The sequence below is a fragment of the Hemicordylus capensis genome, chromosome 4 (genome assembly GCF_027244095.1).
Source record: "Hemicordylus capensis ecotype Gifberg chromosome 4, rHemCap1.1.pri, whole genome shotgun sequence".
Taxonomy (NCBI): Eukaryota; Metazoa; Chordata; class Lepidosauria; order Squamata; family Cordylidae; genus Hemicordylus; species Hemicordylus capensis.
Genome location: NC_069660.1, coordinates 1,418,215 through 1,431,061, shown reverse-complemented (window position 1 = coordinate 1,431,061; position 12,847 = coordinate 1,418,215).

The window sequence follows — 12,847 nt, the reverse complement described above, 5'->3', positions numbered from 1 at the left end:
TACCATCCGCATCAAACTGGATGTGTGTATCGGACGGCTCCCCCCCCAGCCGCCGGCCATATTCTTATTATTTTTAATAGTCCCAAACTGTGTATCTTTTCCCAACTGCCTGGCAATAGGGTGAAATGTTGATGGAAGGAGAAGAGGTGTTTTCTGATTGACATCTCTCCAATGAGGGCATTGTTTTTTAGGAGTTTTTTGCAGCTGCTGAAAACCACTGGTTGATCAGCATATCTGTTCCCTGGCAAGGCCCCTGTTTGGCCTTCTTTCTGTTTTGGCACGTAGCAGCTGCATGGAGGGGAGGACTGGAATGGCAGCTTTGGCCCTTCCCCCCCATGGCTCTTTCCCCAATGAAGAGGACACCCACAGAGCCACTGCCCCACTCTTTGTCCTCTTGTTGGTGTGTGATTGAATTGCGAAATAGAAATGCCTGCAGGGCCTTTTACACACAGCACATTTTACCACGAGTTTACGGGGGGGGGCTTTACTGTGAACACAAAGTTTTCCCAAAAAAACCGACACAAATCGTGGATTTTTTAACCCCAGATACAAATTGGGTTACACTCTAACGCACAGTGAAAAACCCGAATTGTGTTTGAACTCACAAGGACTTCAGGGTAATCTGGCCGATATGTGAACACATCCGCTCCATTCCGGAGGAGATGCAAGTTAAAAGGCTTCAAAAGCCCCGTGTGCAAAGCGTCCTGGCCGAGAAGGTGCCCTTGGTGTGGTGCCTTTGGAAGCGCTTGCCTGTTTGCTTTCCCTGTTTGCTGCTTCTTTCGCCCACTGCTTGCTCGCTCTGCTGCCTCGGAGTGCCTTTCCCCATCGCACACACACGGGGCCCCATAGGCTGCCTTGTCGACAGGGCCAAGCACAGTGTATCCACCGCCTTGGCCCACGCTCCAGCCAGCAACCCTGTGCCAGCATGCCCACATGCCCCGCCAATGCTGCATGTGCCCTGTTAGGTGATGCTACCTGGACACGCACAACGCCTCCCCCAGCAAGACATGACTTCTTCTGCAGAGGGATCAGGCAAGCAGCAGCAGAGGTGGCCCTTGCGGTTGCAGATCCAAAAAGCTGCCCCCGCTCCACTCTGAAGAGGCAAGAGCCTTCCTCTCTCTTGGGGAATGACCCGGCATCCTGGAGCAGCAACGGATAAAAAGAAATGCTGCTTGGCTGCTCACTGGAGCTCCTGCAGCTGCTGACAGAGGTGGTGGTGATGGTGGTAACGATGATTTAAAAATAAAATGATAGCCAAGGCAAATGGGCAAGAACCAAACTGCAAGAACCTGATGATGGATCCAAAACTATGTGGGAGCCCCCAGACTCTGAAATAGAACTCTTCAGAGTGCCGTGCCCACCCCCTCTTGGTCAAGAGGGGACTCTTCTGATGGAGCCTTGTGGAGTCGTTTCTGCCCGCTGCCTGCTGTGAATGCACAGACTCCCCAAACCAGATGTCTGAAGGGGCTCACACCACACTGACCCCCATGGATGTCACTTCGGCCAACAACCAAGCAGAGCTAGACCAATGGGCAACATCACCACCTGCCCCTTCCTTCACTCTCTGGGCCAGCTGAGGCAGTCCTTTTGCTTCCATGCCATATTTGCTGTGACTGTGACTCTGACTTCTTATATTTGCAAACAAAACTGGGGTGGAGGGTACATGGTGCATGAAACCAGAGCCTGGGAGGTGCTGTGAGATATGGCACTTCCTGAAGAAGCAGCATGGCTGGGCACTTTGGGAGGGGAGCCGAAGCCTGGCAGTGCGGCAGGGGGTCCCACAGGATTTGGGGTGGAAGAAGAGAAAGGAATGAGGGGGGCCATTGCATCGGCGGTCAGGAGGGGCAGAGCTCCGAGGCTGGAAGCAGGCTGCTCTGACGTCTCCAGCTTGGAGAGGGCCTTGGGCAGGTTGGCTGACAGGCAGGGCTTTTTGCAGATGTGGTGGTGCAGCTGTGGAATTCCCTCCTCGGGGAGAGATGTCAGGCCTCCTCGTGTTTATTTTGCCACACCTTTTGGCTGAGTGTCGATGTTGGTTTCAATTTTTGTGCAGTCATCGTGTGATGTATAATATTTTCTAACATGTTGTTGTTATGCTTGTAAACTGTCATGTGGAAACTATATTTCTGAAGGCAATATACAGCGTTATTAAGTACACAAGCAACTAATCTTGGGCTGCAGTTACAGGGGAGGGCAAAACCCTTCATCTCGGCCTGAAATCTTGGTGAGTTCCACCAGGCAGGCTAGACAATAAGGAAAGCATGATGGAACAAGTCTCGTCCATGCTAACCCCACACTAACATTATCCACCCTGCTGTCCTTTTCAAAATGCGGTGATTACATATGTATGTATTTATTACATTTTAATACCACCCTATCCAAAGGCTCTGGGAAGTTTTTCACACCTGGCTTTTAGTTCACATCTCCTCCACAATTTACTTATTTTATTTATTTATTAAGCAAATTTATTGACTGCCTGACTTCCATAGACTCAAGGTGGTTTACATAAATTAATAAAAATAAACAAGGGGGGGATATTAAAAACTAAAAGCTTGGCAAAATAGATAATTTTTCAGAAGCTTCTTAAAGGACAGAAGGGAGGTAGCATTATGACTCTCAGGTGGCAGGGTGTTCCATAAGGAGGGGGCTGCCACAGAGAAGGCCCTCCCTTGAGCCCGGGCCTCATGCACCTCCCCTGGGCCTGGCGCTCTGAGAAGGACCACCTGAGACAACCGCACAGGGCTGGTCAAAGTTGGATGGGAGAGGCAGTCCTGAAGGTACACAGGCGCCAAAACCTGAAGGGTTTTATAGGTGATAACCAGCACTTTGAATTGGACCTGGAAGTGAACTGGCAACCAATGTAATGACTGCAACAAAGGTGAAACATGGTCATATTTTCTGCTGCCCATAAGCAGCTGGGCTGTAGCATTTTGGGCCAACTGAAGCTTTTGTGTCATCTTCAAAGGCAACCCAGTAGGGGTGTGCACGAACTGATGTTTTCATTTCTATTTGTACCCAAATCAAAACACTCTTGATTTGTTTTGGGACTGAATATGACCCTCCTGAGTCACCCATGATTTGATCTGGACCTGAATTTTCCAAATCCAAATCTGAATTGATTTGGATAAAAAGAAGGTCCCGGGGCAAAAAGAGAGTGTGTGTGTGGGGAGGGGGTAGTTCCCAATGGATGGAAGCTACCACCCAAATTTCAAAGAAATTCAACAAAGAGCTGGGTTTTGGTTTTTTTAATGAATTTTTGAAGTTTACGCATCTTTAAGATTTTTCCCATAGGGAAAAATGGGGATTTCAGCAGCCTTAGTTAGAACTCCCCAGGGGAGTGGCACCAGGGTGGCCCAGAGCACGTGGTGGTGTAGTGCACATATGGTGCTAACCACCCCCATACCCACAAGCCCACGGGGTACTTGGCTTTGTTGTTTCTGAGATGGATGCCTAACCAGAGAGCATCGGTGGCAAGTGGGAGGTACCAGCAGGGTTGGGGTGACCTGCAGATATGTTGATGTTTAAAAAAATCTGATATGGGGGGATCAAAGTTGGCCAAAAAAACCTTGAATACTCCTTCAAAACAGTCACAAGCCTTTCTGTGTCTGAAGGGGAAAGGTGTCACTGTCTAAACCCTTTTGTTTCCTTACCAGCTATTTCACAGCTTTGTGTTTTGGAGAGGGGAAGGGGTTTGTAAAGGAACTGGGGCTGAGCACCCGTGCCCACGTCCCACAAAACACCCAGAAAACAGAAGAAAAAATAAAAGTTGCATGTGAGGAAAGACCCAAGTAGAGCAGGCGCTCCTGCCTTGGTTGCTAAGGGTGGTTATTTCACCCCACTCAGCCAGAGGCTCAGGTGACGTTTGCACCCCAGGGTGCAGATATGGGCCCCTTTGGTCGCAGGCCTGTTCTTGTGCCCTGGCCTGTTTCAGAGGAGTTGTGCCACAGAGTGAGACAATGAAGTCACAGGAGTGCAGAAAGGGCTGCGGAAGGGAGGACATGACCAGCTCCGTGCAATGTCTGATGAGCCAGGACTCAAACCAGGAGGCTTGACACACAGGGCTTCTGTCCCGAATCTCCTTCAGAAGAGAGTGTGTGAGTTCACACACCCGCCAAACTTACCCCGAAGTCCCTTCGAGTTCCTTGGACCCACTCCACACACAAACCGGGCTTTGTGATGCAAATTCTAGCTAATCTTGACTCATGTCCAGGTTTTTTAAATGCTGGTTTTAAGCGACTTATTCTGAAAACGCCAGAGCAAACAGGGAGAGGCACTGACGTAGAATCATTAGCATGATAAGAGGCATGCTCTCTTCAGAAATGCAGATCTATCTCTGCAGGAGGTCTCCCATTGGCTAGAAGGGGAACACCGAGCATGCCATGTAGACTTGTTTCAAAACAAAATCCGAGGTCAGAGGGGAGGGGCTGCTTCCCTCAATGTACTCCGAAGTGTACTCTGAAGTGGCTTCACTCAGCGTTTACCTCGAAGCCGGAAGCCAAGTGTGAAGAACTCCCAGGCACAGCTGTTGCTGAAGCCGTGCCGATGGGGTCCGCCGGCAAGCTGGTGCAGGGCCCACCTCGCTGCAGTGACAACCCTGTGCAGACCCTTGAGTGGAGGAGACAGGAAGATGGCAGGCCAGCAGGGAGCTGAGGGGCAATCGGCGCACAGAGAACTCTTTCCAGGACGGGGGGGGGGGAGTGGAGGGTGGGAAGGAGGGTCTCACTCTGGGCTGGATGAGAGGAAGAAGACTTTCCAAAACCTTCCATTTGCCTGTATTGTTTTACAAGGCAGCCTGGCAGTGCAAAAAGCTTGGCATTCTTCCACAATCTAAGGGCAGAGACATAACAGGTGAAGTCTACATATCAGTTGCCGGGGGGCATGGCAAGGGGAGGGGAGCTGCCTGCCTCCTCATCCCCTCCTGTTTCCCAGGAGGAAAGGGGATGTTGGACTGGGTGAGCCCAGACTGGCCTGATCCAGCAGCCAGGCTCTTCCAGTGTGAGCCACGTGAGCGTCTGTGTGGTGTGCCCGCAGGCTGGGAATGCAAAGGGTGCTGCAGGGTGCTAAGGCGACATAGGAAACAGTGTGGGTGATGAGGCACGTCCGTGGCCTCAGGCAAGGAGGAGCAGCCCCTGCCCCTGCGGGGGAGGTCGGGAGATGGAATGCCGCGAGGGGGCCCTGCCTGGACGGGTTGGCCAAGGTCACCTTGGAGCCGCTCCTCCCTCCCAGCCCCGAACCCCACCCCACCCCACCCCCAGGAGGGTTTATATCCCGGCTGCTCTGCTTGGCTCCAGCACCCAAGTCCCTTCCCCACAGCGGCACCATGATGCCCAGGCGGCTGCTGCTGCTCCTCCTTGTGCTCTTCCTGGGGGGGCTCCTGGGGGCCGAGCAGACACTGGCTGCCCCTCGCAAGCAGACCTCTTTGAAAGGTGAGTGCCAGTGCAGAGCAGTGGGGTGAGGGAGCCCCAGGCCAGGGGCCCCACAACACCCCTTGGCAGTGAGAGAGGCTGGGGCAGGGGAACTCCAAGTCCAACGAAGACAAAGGTCTTGTGGTGCCTCCGACCGGCGGGGGCATCGACCGTGCCAGATCCAAGGGGCTCACACTGCCATGCCCGTGTTCACCTCTCAGGGGCCACTAGGCTCTTGGTTGTGCTTCCTGTACGAGAGAGACAGGCAGCGACCTCTCTGGAATTCGCCTGAATGTCGCCGGTCATGATTGATGGCGGGGTGGGCTCCCTGCCCTGAAGGAATGGCATGAGTCTGGGGCGAGATCTTGGAAGCTGCAGAGCCACCGAAGGGCCTGGCTTGGAGACCCTGCTGACCTCCTCGGGGAGCTGCAGCTGACAGGAAATCAACACCGGGCGGGGAACGGGGTGCTGGGTGAGCTGGAAGCCCTCGTGATGAGGGTCCTGCAAGGAACAGGCAGCGGGAAACTGAAGTTAGCTGGACGTGGTGGAGGCAAGCCCTGTGGTGGTGTGAGGGGTGCCCCGGACCTGGATCGAAATGGTGAGCCACCCTGGGGGTCCTGAAATGGAGCGGGGGGGGGCAAAACGTGCTCTGAGCAGCTGGGGACCCAGGAAGGGAGCCTTCCAACCCCACCCCACCCCCGCCGCTACAGGAGAGCCCCTCTTGCCGCTCTGCATCGTTGAGGGGTGTGCTTTCCACTCCATGCCTGTGAGGGGGGTTGTGTCTGCCAGGGGCAGAGCTAGGGCAGAGGGGGCCCGTGTTTGCCCCTCTCCCCAGCAGCCACTTGGAGCGAGGGAGATAATGAAGAAGATGGGGAGGGAGGGAGGGAGCGGGGGGCCCAGGTTCTCTGAGCCCATCCGCTCAATTCTAGCGACCCCCCTGGTGTCTGCACAGGGCATGCAAGGTGTGAGCATCTCCAAATGAGAGCAGAGTTGCTTGTGTATTTCGCACAGGTGTCCCCCCCCCCCGGGGCAGTTCCGTCTACACAGGCCACTTGGCTCCCTGGCCGGCTGCTTAACTGCTCTGCAGCTGGACTGGGGCCACGCTGGGGCCATCCTTTCCCCTCCCCGGCAGCAGGGAGGGGAAGGGAAGCAGAGTCTCCTCCTCCCAATTTTGGGATAGCAGCACCCAGCATCCGACAGGGATGCGGGAAGAAGCCCCGCAGCTGCTCTTGGGAATCACGTCAGGCTGGCCGAGCTCCACCTTGCACTGTCGAGAGGAGTCGGGGCCTGGCCTGGGCACCCCCTGGCTTGCAGGCGCTCCCGGCCAGCTGGCAGGACAGGTGACGAGTGCTGCGTCGTCACCAGAGGCCTAGGTCGGGGAGAGGGGCCCCGTGTCCATCCCTCTCTCTCTGGCGCCCCCCCAGAGTGAGGGAGATGATGAAGAAAATAGGGCTTGGTGGAGCTGGAGGGCCCTCGGGAGCTGGCGGCCCGGGTTCTTCGGACCCTTTCGCTCAATGAGAGCTACGCCCCTGGTCGTCACCTCTGGGCTGCTGTGAGGCCCAGCAGAGGCTGGCCTGGTGGCTCTTGTGAGGCTGCCGCTCTTGGGAAGCAACTGTGGCCTCAAGGAGAAGGGAGGGAGCATGGCAGGGCTCTGAGCTGCCAGCCATGCCTGCTGCTGCTGCTGCTGCTGCTGCTGCTGCCGCCAGCACATGCGGAGTCCTACCAGGAGGAGTTGGCCCCAGTCCTGCGTGATGCAAGCGGCACACCCAAGGGAATCCTGGTTGCTCTGGGCTGCTTCCTCCCCTGGCTCTAGGAAGGCGCAAAAAGAAGAGACCCGGGAGCAGCAGCAGCTGCAGGAAGCAAAGCTCTGCCAAGGCCCTCGATGCCAGGGCTCTGCTCCGCCCGGAGCCCCCCGGGAGGCCTCTGAAGCAGGAGGAGGCAGCGCAGCAGCCCCTGGCCCCACCCCGCTTGGCCCTGCCCTGCTGGATCACAGCAGGCTCAGGAATGTGGTAGGGCCGGGGAGGGTCACCTGGGGTCCTGCAAACAGTTGCTGTGCCACAGGCAGGAGTCGGGGGGAGGGGAGGGGGCTCTGTTCTGCCAATTTAAGCGTCCATTGAACCATGTCGACTCAGCATCCTGGCCCTGGACTGACTCAGCCCACAGACTTCGAGCTGAAAGCCACGGTGGCCTAGTCTTCGAGCACAGGGCTCGGGTGTCGAGGATTCTGCTCCTTCCTCCACGAGGCCCCCATCACGTGGCCTCGTGCACATCAGTTCTGCATCAGGAAAACCGAGAAAAACAGCAGTGACCTCAGCAGCAGCTTGTCCTACTGAGCCGGGGGGGGGGGGCACAGCTCTACCTGATGAATGGCCAGCCTGCAGGCAGCATGGCTTTCATTCTCTCGGGGGCGAGGTGGGATGGGAGAAACATGCGGAATCAGGCTGCCAGGAACCAGAAGCCTCTGTGTCACATTTGGCACCCCTTCCCTGGCTCATTAGGATGGGCCACTCTGAGTGGCCTACCCCACAGGGTTGGTGTGACAGTAAATCACAGCTTGGCTGCCTGGCTTATTTATTGTACATGTGCCTGCCATCCCTCCAAGTAGCCCAGTGCAGACTGCAGACCCGGTGAGATCATTCAGGCGGGGAGGGGGAGAGCTCCGGCCACCCAGAGTACTTCTTGGGCAAGGAAGGAGCTGGATGCAGCTCTGCCTGGGCTATGCCGGACCCTCTGACCACAGCACCACACGGATGCAGTAGGAGATGTGGCTGCTGAACAGGGCTGCCCGCTAGCACCACAGCGCTGGGACCCGTATTTGGCGTCTCCTGCTGGCCCCATCACAGCACACTCTGTGCAGCAAGACGGGGGGAGGGCATCATGAGAACGTAAGAACAGCCTTGCTGCTGGACCAGGCCCAAAGAGGCCCATCTAGTCCAGCCTCCTGTTTCACACAGTGGCCCACCAGAGGCCGTTGGGGAGCCCACAGGCAGGAGCTGAAAGGGGCCGGCCCTCTCTCCTGCAACTGGTACTCACAGGCCTCCTGCCTCTGAGGCTGGAGGTGGCCTGTAGCCTCAGTCCTGCTGACTGAGGCAACTGCCTCTCCGGCCTCATGGAAGAGCCGCCCTGGGCAGAGCCACCAGCTCCCCCCTCGCCCTCCCTGCACTCACGCTCCCTCCAGCCGTGATTCCAGCAGCCTCCACATACCGCCTGCTGCGGCCCTGAGCTCCACCCCTTTGAGACTTGCTTTTCTTTTCGGTCTAGTTTGATTGGCTCCGCCCCTTGCTGCTCCCTGTTTGAGTTTGGGTGGTTGGCTGCTGCACGTGTCGGTGCTGTGGGGAAGAGCAGGCAACCCACTGAGGCCCCCCCCCGCCCCCGAGGCCTCTCTCTCACCCCAGCGCACCAGCTGGCCTCCTGGGCTCCCTCCGCTCAAAGAGGACTGGCTGCTTGGAGCCTGGGAAGCAAACAGGGGCAGGGCTGCTCTCGGCCACAAGGAAGTCCTTTTGTCCTCCTGTGGGCAGGAATGCAGACGTCACGGCCAAAGTCAATCTTTGGATACATCGAGTCCACATCTATTCTGACTCCAAACACTGAAATCTGGAGAGAGACCAAGCAGAGTCACGGGGTCCTCTTCCTGCCAGCCAGTCTAGTCTCTCCTGCCCCCTCCCCCCCCCCGCTCCAGACTTGGGCACCACCCTAAAGCGCTGAGAATCAGCACTTTCTCCCTCCCTCCCTCTCTCTCTCTCTCTCTGGCGAAAGGGCCTGGTATGGGCTTCAGTTCTGTGCAAAGACTCGGCTCCCCATGGGAGGGGGCGGGGGAGCTTCCTAAGTAGACAGGTGAGCAGAAGGGACCAGACAGAGGAAGGGTGAGCTGATTGGCCGTCAGCAAGGACCTCCCAGGGACCTCCACTTGCTGCTGAACAGGGAGGCTTTCAGGGCATAACCTTGTACACTACCCTGAGCTCCTTGGAAGAAGAGCAGGAAGAAGAGCAATAAATAGATTTTTGTAATTAAAAAAAAATAGGCTTCTTTGATTATATGAAGCTTTAAAGGCTTCAGCATACATTTTTGTTGTACACCACCCAGAGACGCAGGTTTGGGGTGGTATAGGAACACAGGAACACAGGAAGCTGCCATATACTGAGTCAGACCGTTGGACTATCTAGCTCAGTATTGCCTACCCAGACTGGCAGCGGCTTCTCCAAGGCTGCAGGCAGGAGTCTTTCTCAGCCCTCTCTTGGAGATGCTGCCAGGGAGGGAACTTGGAACCTACGGTAGATGCTCTTCCCAGAGTGGCTCCATTATCCCTTAAGGGGAATCTCTTGCAGTGCTCACACTTCTAGTCTCCCTTTCATAAGCAACCAGGGCAGACCCTGCTTAGCTAAGGGGACAAGTCCTGCTTGCTGCCACAAGACCAGCTTTCCTCCCACAAACATATACAAATATGTTAAATAAATAAATTTGGTGAGATTCTTCTGGAAGTATCTCAGGAACCAAATGAATTCAGAACCAACAGAAGCTGAGCCTGTGCAGGCAGGCTGTGTGAAATGTCCAGAAGTTGTGGAAGGCTCAGCCATTTCCCCCTGCAGTATCATGCCCAGTAAGTTTCTAATGGCGTCCTCTTCCTTAGAAAAGCCACGTTCTGCTTGTGAGCCAAAAAGAAACAGAGGAACAATTGCACAGTTGATCGGGGCAGCGAGAGCAAACTAGGAAGGGCCAAAGGTCTGGGCCCCTGGGGGAGAGAAAGTCACGCCTGGCTGAAGACAACCGTGAAGGGGTAAAACTCAGTGGAGGCTGAGGGGAAATCCCCCCCTTTCCCCTCCTTCCAGGGGATCTTCTTCTGACCACCCCCCACCCCGTTAGTCAGATATTTCCGGCCCCATGCGTGCCTCTGCAACATGGCAATGTGTATGGAGTTCTGCAAAGGGCAAAAGACAAGTCTCTGCTCCAAGGAGCTTGCCGTCTACAGTGCAACGTAACAAAGGCACCCACGAAGAAGGGGGTGGAGATGGAGGAGGGGCAGACAGGCAAAGGCTAGGTCCTTCTTTCAGCCGCAGGCACGTAGGGCCAGTAAGGGCACTAAGACCGGGGGGGGGATCAGCCAAGGGGCCCTGCTAGACTGAGGCTGACTGAAGCGCAGACCCTGGGGGGTGACACCAGGGAGTTCGCCACCCAGCAGGCTTTACTGCAAGTTTTCTGGGAGGCTTGACTTACTGCAAACCCAAAGTTATCCCCCAAACCTGAATTTTTTACCCCGGATATAAGTCGGGCTATGCTCTAACGCACAATGATAAACCCGAATTGTGTGTGAAGTGCTCCCTGACAGCTCACAGGGACTTTAGGGTAAATCTGCCCAAAATGTGAACGCACCCACTCCATTCCGGAGGAGATGCAAACTAAAGGGCTTTTACCTCCCCGCTTCGCACCTCCCTGGGTGCCTTTAATTGCTGACCAAGGAGAATCAAACCATCCGTTTACCCATCGCTGGCTTACTGAGGTGCACCGAGGTCATTTTGGAGCCTGGACCTCAAGGCCTTTGGAGACCCCCCCCCCCCGCAAATTGAGCATCCCGATGCTCCGCCGGGTGACCACACCACCCTGGACAGTCGAAAGAGGATTGGGGGGACTCCCAGGGGCTTTGGAGGCCCTGGACTTTGGCCCCCAAGTCCAGAGGCAAGAGCGCCTCTGCTGGCTTAAGCTGTGCTCAAAGACTGTGTGGGAACAATTGCTCACATTCCATGGTGTGGAAACATTCCTATGTTTCGTCCCAACACGTAAGACTAGACTCTCATGTCCTGCTAAGGGATCTTTGGACCAGAGGCTAACCTATTCGTAGGTGCAGGAAGTGGGGGAGACAGGCTTTCAAAGCTCCTTGGGAAGGGACCCTGAGCCAGGTGGTCGTAAAAAAGCCGGGGGGGGGGGAGAAACTCATGGGAGAGGGTGGGGGCGAGGAAGGCGTCCTCTCCTGGAGGACAGAGCTAGACTGGGCCGACTGGGCTCCTGTCGTGAGCAACAAGGGGGAAGGCAGACCTTGCCTGCTTGCAAAGCTCTTCCTGGGCTGGAACAAAGCGCGGGCTCCTTGCTGGGGTTCTTACACTCTAAAACTGATAACTCTCATCTGGGGGGGACTCATCACGAGGGCGATCATTTGCAAGGAAGGGGTTTCTATTCTGTTGAGGTGGAAGTGTGGTGTGGAGGTTGATTAATCTCCGGGAGGAAGCTGTCTGAATCACCTCAGGGTTGGGAGTACTCTGGGTGTGAGACTAGTCCTCAAGGCTGGATTATCGTGGCCATCAGTAGAAGGAAACTGTCTTCCCTCTTGAGAGTCGATGTTCCTCTAGCTGAGGAATTTCTTCCCTATGATTGCATTTCACTTTCTAGCAGCTCCTTAGTATATGCATAGCAAACTTATTTGCTGTGGTAGTTAATTCCCTGCAAGATAGAAACATAGGAAGCTGCCATGTACGGAGTCAGACTCTCGGTCCATCTAGCCCAGTATTGTCTACCCAGACTGGCAGCGGCTTCTCCAAGCCTGCAGGCAGGAGTCTCTCTCAGCCTGATCTTGGAGAGGCTGCCAGGGAGGGAACCTGGGAACCCTCTGCATGCAAGCCGGCGGGCGGTTGCTCTCCCCAAGTGTCTGATTGCTCAAGGACCTGTTCCGCCCCACTGTTCTCCGTGTCAAGCTGAGGGCAGGGGCCGAAATGCCAACCTTCTGCTCACATTCCTTTGCAAAATGCATTTTCTCTTTGGGTCTCGGATGTTTGGACTTGTGTCCTGGCTCTGTCTGGGAGACTGACAAGCATGTAGTTTGGGCTGAAAGTCTGCGCGCGGGGGCAGAGGGTACTCCCAACACTTCCCTCCTCCTCCTCCTCCTCCCATGCCCACTGCCTCTCCAGGGGCATAGCTATAATTGGGCGGATGGGTTCAAAGAACCCAGGGCCCCGAGTCCCTGAGGGGCCCCCACTTCTACCACCCCTCCCTATTCCCTTCATTATCTTCCTCACCCTTCGGGCCCCTCTCCCCTAGCCACGCCCCTGCGCCTCTCTCTCCTTTGCACCAGTGCCTGTCTGATGACAAGGAGGGAGGGAGATTCCTCAAGGACACAAGCCAGGAAGGAGAGCGGGACCCAGTCCAAGAGGAAATGATGAAGCCCTGTTTAGCAACAAGGGTGGTGCATCACCAGACGGGAAGGATCAGTCCCCCAGCCTGACTAATGAGGAAAGGGAGGTGGGCGCTTCCGGACTTCTGGTCAGACCGGCTTCCCTCCTTGGTCCTTCTCCATTGCGCAATGGAGGTCCTCCAAGCCAAGGCCATTGAGGATGATCAGGCCGAGCTCTCCCTGCAGGGGGAAGGCACTTGCCCCACCCTTTTGACTGCTCTGCAGCTCCCCAAGGAAGTCGAGGGCTCACACACATCCTTTCTGCTCCTGCCTATTTTGCATTACCCTC